Here is an 8,037-nt window from a genome sequence, read left to right as displayed (position 1 = left end):
TATCACAGAAGGGTGTACACCCCCTGCAATATGGTCAGTAACATCATCGTCTCTACCTTTGGATACTAGGAACAACATCACAGAGGGTGTGTACACTCCCCTGCAATATTGGGCATAATGTTATCCTCCCTTCCCCTGGATATTAGAAACGATATCCCTGGTGGAGGGAGGTGGAGTACATTAAGAACAACGTCACTGGGTGGGTGTACTCCCCCTGTGATACTGTGTGTAGTATCATCCTCTCTTGCCTAGGATATTAAGAACAATATCACAGGAGGGGTGTATAGCCACAGTCCCTGCGTTATTGGGAGTAATAGCGTCTTCTCCCACTCTAGATATAAGGAACAATATCCCTGGGTTTGTGTACATCCCTTGCGATATTGGGCATATTGTCATTGTCACCCAACGTGGATATTGGGTGCAGTGTCTCAGCGGGGTGTACACCTTCTTCGATATTGGGAGTAATATCATCCCCTCCCCTCAGGATCATAGGCTAAATGTCGAAGGGGTTTTACAACTTGTACGATATGGGCAGTAATATCATCCTATCCCCACCTGGATGTCAGGAACTATATCACAGGGGGCTGTACACTTCTTGGCATATTGGGAGTCTTATCATCCTCTCCCATCTTGGATATTATGAAAAATATTAGAAACGAGGTGTACACCCGCTGAGATATTGAGAGTAATATTATGCTCTCCTCTTCGGGATATTAGGAACGATATCGCAGGAGGTGTGTGCAACCCCTGTGATATTGGGAGTAATATCATTCTCTCCCCTTGAATATAAGAAACCATATCACAGGAGGATGTACCCCCCCCCGGTGATACTGGGAGTCATATGATGTTATTCGGAACAATAGCGCAGTGGGTGTGTAAAATCCCTGCGATAGTGCCACTAGTATTATCTTCTCCATCGTAGGATATAAGGAACAATATCACAAGGGGATGTACACCCCTGTGATATTGGGGATAATATCTTCCTCTCCCCGGCTGGCTATTAGTAATATCTTCCTCTCTCCGGCTGGATGTGAGGGAAAATATCACAGTGGAGGTCCACGCCCTTTGCGATATTGGGAGTAATATTATCCTCTCGCACCTTGGATAGAAGGAACAAGATGACCGAAAGGATGAATACACGCTGCGGTAGTTTCATTCATGTCAGCCGCTACCCCCTGGTTCTTAGGAATAACATCATAGAGGAGTGAACACTTTCTGCGATATTGGGAGTAATATCATCTTCTCCCCGCTGGATACCAGAAACAAGCCTATTAATTGTTAATATTAATAAATACAATAAAAATTGATACTAATCATCAACATTAATAAGGACAATAAAGACACTAAATATTAATATTGATTCAAAATGTTAACGATTAGTATTAATAATTAATAATCATCACACTATTAATAATGAAATAATGATATCAATAATTAATGTTACTGAAACCAATACCAAGTGATACTGGCAAAAAACAATAATTAATATTAGGAATTAATATTAATAAATGACATAATTATTAAAAATTAATTTTTGGCATCCATCATCATCTATTTAAAATAATTATCAATATTAATGGGAAAATATTAATTGATAGTATTATTGATAATTATTATAATTGATTCTTAATATTTAATAAATAATTTTATCATTGTTTCTTGAGCAATACTTTGAAGATACACACCCGTTTGTGAAAGAGTTCATCATTTCCAGAGAGAGAGATAATACTATTCACAATATCGTAAACTGGATGTGAGTCCACAATGTCTCCCAATAGCCAAGGGGGGGAGAGGGGGTGGCTATTGGTCCCCACCTCGCGGGGGGTGGCTCTCTCCCCCTCTTGGCTATTGGGAGCCACCTCGCGGGGGGTGAGCCACCCCCCGCGTGGTGGGGACCAATAGCCACCCCCTCTCCCCCCCTTGGCTATTGGGAGCCACCTCGCGGGGGGGTGGCTCACCCCCCTGCCATATTGGGAGTAATGTCAGCCTCTCCTCTCCATGAATATTAGGAACACTATCCCAGGGTAGGTGTACGCCTCCTGCTCTGTGAGGCGTCATATCATTCTCTTCCTTCCAGGATATTAATAACAATATCACAGGCCGGGTGAACACAGCTTGCCCTGCTGTGATTATTATCATCCTCTCCCCCTCCGGATACTAGGAACCATATCACAGAAGAGCTGTACTCTCCCTGGAATATTGGGAGTAATATCATAAGCTTCTTCCGTGAATATTAGGAGCAATATCACCAGGTGGCTGTCCATTCGTTGTTATGTTGGGTGTCATGTCCTACTCTTTCCTCCTAGATATTAGGATTAATTTCACCACGTGAATGTACACCTACTGTGATATTAAAACTAATATCATGATCTCCGTCCCTGGGTATTAGGAACGACATCACAGGTAGGTGTACACCCCTTGTGGTATTAGGAGTAATAATATGATTAATTATTAAACATAAATGATCGATTTTAATAATTATCAATGACATTATTAATTAGTAAGATACCGTTATTAATTTTGGATAACTCTTTTACATATGTGATTATGCACGCTTAAAATTAATTATTAATATTAATGTCATTTAACAATATTATTAGTTCTTAATATGAATCATTATTTTATTACCAACATCTCTTAGTAATTATTTAAGCAACATTAATTGTTGAAATCATTATTTTATTATTAATAATGATATTAGTATTAATTATTAATATTAATCGTTAACATTTTTAACCAGTTTTAATTTTTACTATCTTTATTATGATTATTAATATCGATGATTATTATTAATTTTTATATTTATTAATATTAATAATTAATAGACTTGTTCCTGATATCCAGCAGAGAGAAGATATTACTCCCAACATCGAGGAAAGTGTACACCCCTCTATGATGTTATTCCTTATAGCCAGGGGGTATAAGATAACATTACTGAAACTATCGCAGTGGGTGTCTGTCCCCTCGGTGGTCTTGTTTCTTATATCCTGGGTGGGAGAGGATGATATGACTCCCAATATCGCAGTGGGTGTAGACCTCCCCCGCAATATTGTCCCTAACATCCAAAGGTGGAGGGGATGATACTTCTTCCGATTTCGCAGTGGCTGTACACCACCCCTGTGATATGATTCCTAATATCCAGTGGGCGAGAGGAATAGTCTCAATATTGCAGGATGTGTACACTGCCGAGTGATATTGTTCCTAATATTCAAGGATGGAGAAGATATCACCCCCTATAGAGCAGGGGGTGTTCACTCCTTCTGTGACATTGTTCCTAATAGCCAGCTGGGGAGAGGAAGACATTACTCCCAATGTTGTAGGGGGTATACATCGCCTTGCGATATTGTTTCCTATATCCCGGGAGGGAGACGATGATGCCAGTGGCAATATCGCAGGGGGTGTACACACCCACTGTGATATTGTTCTGAATATCCAGAGGGAAAGAAAATGATATGACTCCCAATATCACAGGAGATGTACATCCTCCTGTGATATTGTTTCTTATATTTAGGGGGAGAGGATGATATGACTCCCAATATCGCAGGGGTTGTACACACCTCCTGCGATATTGTTCCTAATGTCCCAAAGGGGAGAGCATAATATTTCTCTCAATATCGTAGGGGGTGTACACCTACTTTGTAATATTGTTCTTAATATCCACGATGGGAGAGGACGATATGACTCCCAATATCACAAGAAGTGTACAGCCACCTGTGATATAGTTCCTAACATCTGGGTGAGGAGAGGATGATATTACTGCCCATACAGCTTGAGTTGTAAAACAACTTCGATATTTTGCCTATAATCCTGAGGGGAGAGGATGATATTGCTCCCAGTATCGAAGAAGGCGTACACCCCCCTGTGACACTATGCCTAATATCCACTTTGGGAGACGATGACACTACGCCCAATATCGCAGGGGATATACACCCACACTGGGATATTGTTCCTTATGTAGAGAATGGGAGAAGATGCTATTTCTCCCAATAGCTCAGGGACTGTGGCTGTACACCCCTCCTGTGATACTGTTCTTAATATGCTAGGGAAGAGAGGATGCTACTACACCCGATATTGCAGGGGAAGTACACCCACCCAGTGATATTGTTCTTAATGTACTCCACCTCCCTCCACCAGGGATATCATTCCTAATATCCAGGGGAAGAGAGGATAACATTATGCCCAATATCATGGGGCAGTGTCACACCCTCTGTGATGTTGTTCCTAGTATCCAAAGGTAGAGACGATGGTATTACTGGCCATATTGCAGGGGGTGTACACCTTTCTGTGATATCGTTTTGGACATTCAGTGGGGGAGAGGATAACATGAATCCCAATATCGCTGAAGGTGTACAGACCCCTGTGATGTAGTTCCTAATATACAAGGGAAAGAGAAGAATATTGCTCTCAATATCGCAGGGGGTGTAACCACCCTGCCCCCTGTATATTGTTCCTGATATGCAGCGGGGTGGAGGCTGACAGTACTCCCAATATCCCAGAAGATGCACACGCACCTGTGATATAGTTCCTAATATCCAGTGGGAAAGAGGCTGATTTTACTTTCGATATCGCAGTGGGTGTACACCGCCCCCAACCCCGGGGTATCGTTCCTAATATCCAGGCGGGAAGAAGATGACATGGCTGATAATATCGAAGGGGGTGGACACCTCTTCCGTGATATGGTTCCTCTTATCCAGGGGGTGAATGGGTGATATTACCCCCAATAAAGTAGGAACCGTACAGCCACCCTGGGATTTTGTCCTTAATAACCACAGGGGAGAGGTGATATTACTACCAACATTGCAAGGGGTGTACACCCCTCCTGTGATATTCTTTCTTACATCCAAAAAGGAGAAGATGGTATTACTACCAATATTGAAGGGATGGACAGCCCCCAAGAGATATTGTTCTAAAGATACAGGTTGAAGGAAGATGAGATTCCATCCAATATAACAAGGGGTGTACACCCCGCCTGTGATATGAATCGTAAAACCTAGAAGAAGAGAGAATGACATTGCTTCCAAAAACACACGGGGTTAACACCCACCCTGTGATATTGTTCCTGTCATCCAAAGGAAGAGATGATGATACTACTCCCACTAGCGGAGAAGGTACACACCCCCCTGTGATATTGTTCCTCATAACTTGTGGGGGAGGGCATGATATTACATCCAGTATGACAGTGGCTTGACACCCAGTCTGTGATATTGCTCTTTATTTCCAGTAGTTAAAGTACGATGTTCCTGCCAAGAGAGTAGTGGATGTACAGCTGCCCTGCGATATGTCTCTGAATATTCAGGGAAACAAAGGAAGACATTACCCCAAATCTCCCAAAAAGTGTACACCTGTTGTGTGGTATGGTTGCTAATATCCGGAGATGCAGAGGATGGTATTTGTTCTCCTGTCGCAGGCTGTGTACACACAACCTGTGAAATTGTTCCTAATATCCTGAACAAAAGAGATGCTAATAATGGACACACATTGCAGGGGGGAGTAATTGGCTATTACGATCCACATCGCAGGGGGTGAGGCACTCCCCACGATATGGGGAGTAATAACAACCCCCTCTCCCCACTGGCTATTACGATCCACGTTGCAGGGCACCAGGACACCTGCCCTGCCCCAACCTTAACCGAGACAGTGGGTGTCATGGGACCACCTCAGGGTGGGTGGCAGCTCAGCTCGAAGGTATCCCTGCTGCCAAAGACCAACTGCTCCTGCTAGTTTGAATCTGGCCACAGGGTCTCTGTTGGTGAGACAGGTGACCATGAGGCAGACACCCTGAAATCTAGCACGACAGAGCTCAACGACCCCATGAGAGGCACCATAGCACGCAGACTTTGCAGACATACTAGCGAAGGCCACAGCAGGCCCTGAGTGAGGAACAAGCTGACCAAGATCCTGGGGTTCTGCCACGCAGCCCTTAAACCAGGGACTGGAAACTGTTTCCCTAAAGAGCCAGGAGTCAGTATTTTCAGCTTTGCCAACTGATCTTTGCCTCAAGGATGCAACTCTGCCATGGCTGCCCGACAGCAGCCTTCTGCAGGTGGCCTGTGAAGAGATGGGCATGACTGCACCCCCATCAAACTTTACTTACGGACATGGACACTTCTCAGTGACATGAAGTGTTATTTTTTATTTGTTCAACCATTTGGAACTGTAAAATCCATTCTTGATTCACAGGCCACAAGAGGAGGCAGGTACGGGCTGCCCCTGGCCGACCTCTGGAATGAGCTTAGAGAAGGAAAGGACAGACTTGGCCAGCATAGCCTCCTCACAGCAGATCCACTGCAAGAGGGTCCTTCGTAGCAACCACTTCTCATCCTTCATCTTGGCTTCAAGTGCAGTTCAGATGGAGAAAGAGAGACAGAACCGGCCTCAGCAAGAAGAAGGAAGGAGATGCAGGGTCAAGCAGCCGTGTGGATCCATCACACTCAACATTCACACCAAGAGGAGCACAGGCAGGACCAGCCCCAGGGGGCTGAAGTGGAGGCTCTCTGGGGTGGGGGACCTCTGGGTGGGCAAGATTCTCTACCTAAAACTCACATAGAAGATCTACACAGCAGTAGTTACAGAAAACACACACTAAGAAAAAGGCCAAAATAAAAATAGGACACCAAGTTTGGCCAACCGGGTCTCACAAGCCAGTAGGTAAGAAAGCCCAGGAGGGCCCACCAGAGGAGCTGGGGTTGGGTTCCTGCCTGCAGGGGGCCTGGGACACCCCATTCCCACAGACGAGGACCCAAGCTTTGGGGAGGAAGCTGTCAGAGTCACCCAGTGAGCTGCTCAGAGCTGGAGCCACAGAGCAGGTGAGGAGCCCTGGCCACGTCCCCGTATGGGCTGAGAAGCTGGGGTGGGGCACACCCCCCAGGGACAAATGCAAACAGTGGACCATGGGCCCTCCTCCTGCCCAGAGGATGCTCAGCTCCCAAGGGACCACCAAGGCCTGGAACCCAGGGACACACCACCTGACCATCATGCCCAGGCCTCCTGGACCAGGCAATGTCCAGTACAGGCAGGCAGTCTGGGCTTGGGGCCAGGACAGGGGTGGATGGTCCTGCTAGGCAGGCCTCCTTCTCCCTACCAGCTGGGCTGGTGGCACTGTAGTTTTGTTCTGGCAACATATTGCTGCCCACTTTGGCCACACCAGTCCCTGGCTCCCTGGATAGACCCAGTGCTGTCCAACCCACCTACACAGGCCCCACTAACCCAGTGCCCACCAGTCTCCTGTCAGCCAGGAGGACTCATGCTCACCCCCTGAAGTATCCGTGGGAACCTGCATCCCACAGGGACCCACAGCTCAGGGCAACCTCCATGGGGCCTCTTGGTAGTGGTGGTAGGGGTGAGGGGCAGTTGACCTCCAGCCCTCCCATCCTGGTCACTGTGTTCTGTGGGGATCATTCGGTCCTGGGAGCTTCCTGGGGATCCCAGAAGGAAGAGAACAAGGTGGTCATGGCAGCCTCAGAACCAGACTCTGGGCCCAAATGCTACAGCCTTCCGGTTCTGGTTTGATCTGGGCGGTAACAACAGGTCAAGTCATTCACACAAGGATTGGCTTCAATATAATGCATCAAGGGACTGTGGAGGACACAGATCAGCCTCCAGGCCAGTTACACCTGCTGACTTAGCCAGTGCAGGCTGGGGAGTGGAAAAGCTGACCCCTGACCTCCCCACCTACCCTGCCCACCAGATGCCAGTAGGGGCCAGGGATCCGTGACTTCAGGCAGAGGCAGACAGCACAGTTGCTGCCTCCTTTGATCCCATCCCAGGGCCCACAGGGCCTGGAGAAACCTGGCAGGGGCTGAGTTGGGAGAATCAGGCAGGGAGATGCCAAGTGAAGAATGTGAGGCACTGGGTATGAGGGGCACTAGGGTACAGGGTCTGCTTCCCCTGGGGAGGTGGCAGTGAGACATATAGTAGCCAAGCCTCCACAGGCACCACCCTGCTGCCAGGCACACGTGGTGCCCATACCCAACCCAACGGCTGCAGGAAGGTTCTTCATCAACAAAAGGGGAAGACGCACCCACACCCACATAGGCA

Source organism: Theropithecus gelada, chromosome 11 (genome assembly GCF_003255815.1).
Source record: "Theropithecus gelada isolate Dixy chromosome 11, Tgel_1.0, whole genome shotgun sequence".
NCBI classification, from domain to species: Eukaryota; Metazoa; Chordata; class Mammalia; order Primates; family Cercopithecidae; genus Theropithecus; species Theropithecus gelada.
This window is presented reverse-complemented; position numbering follows the sequence as displayed.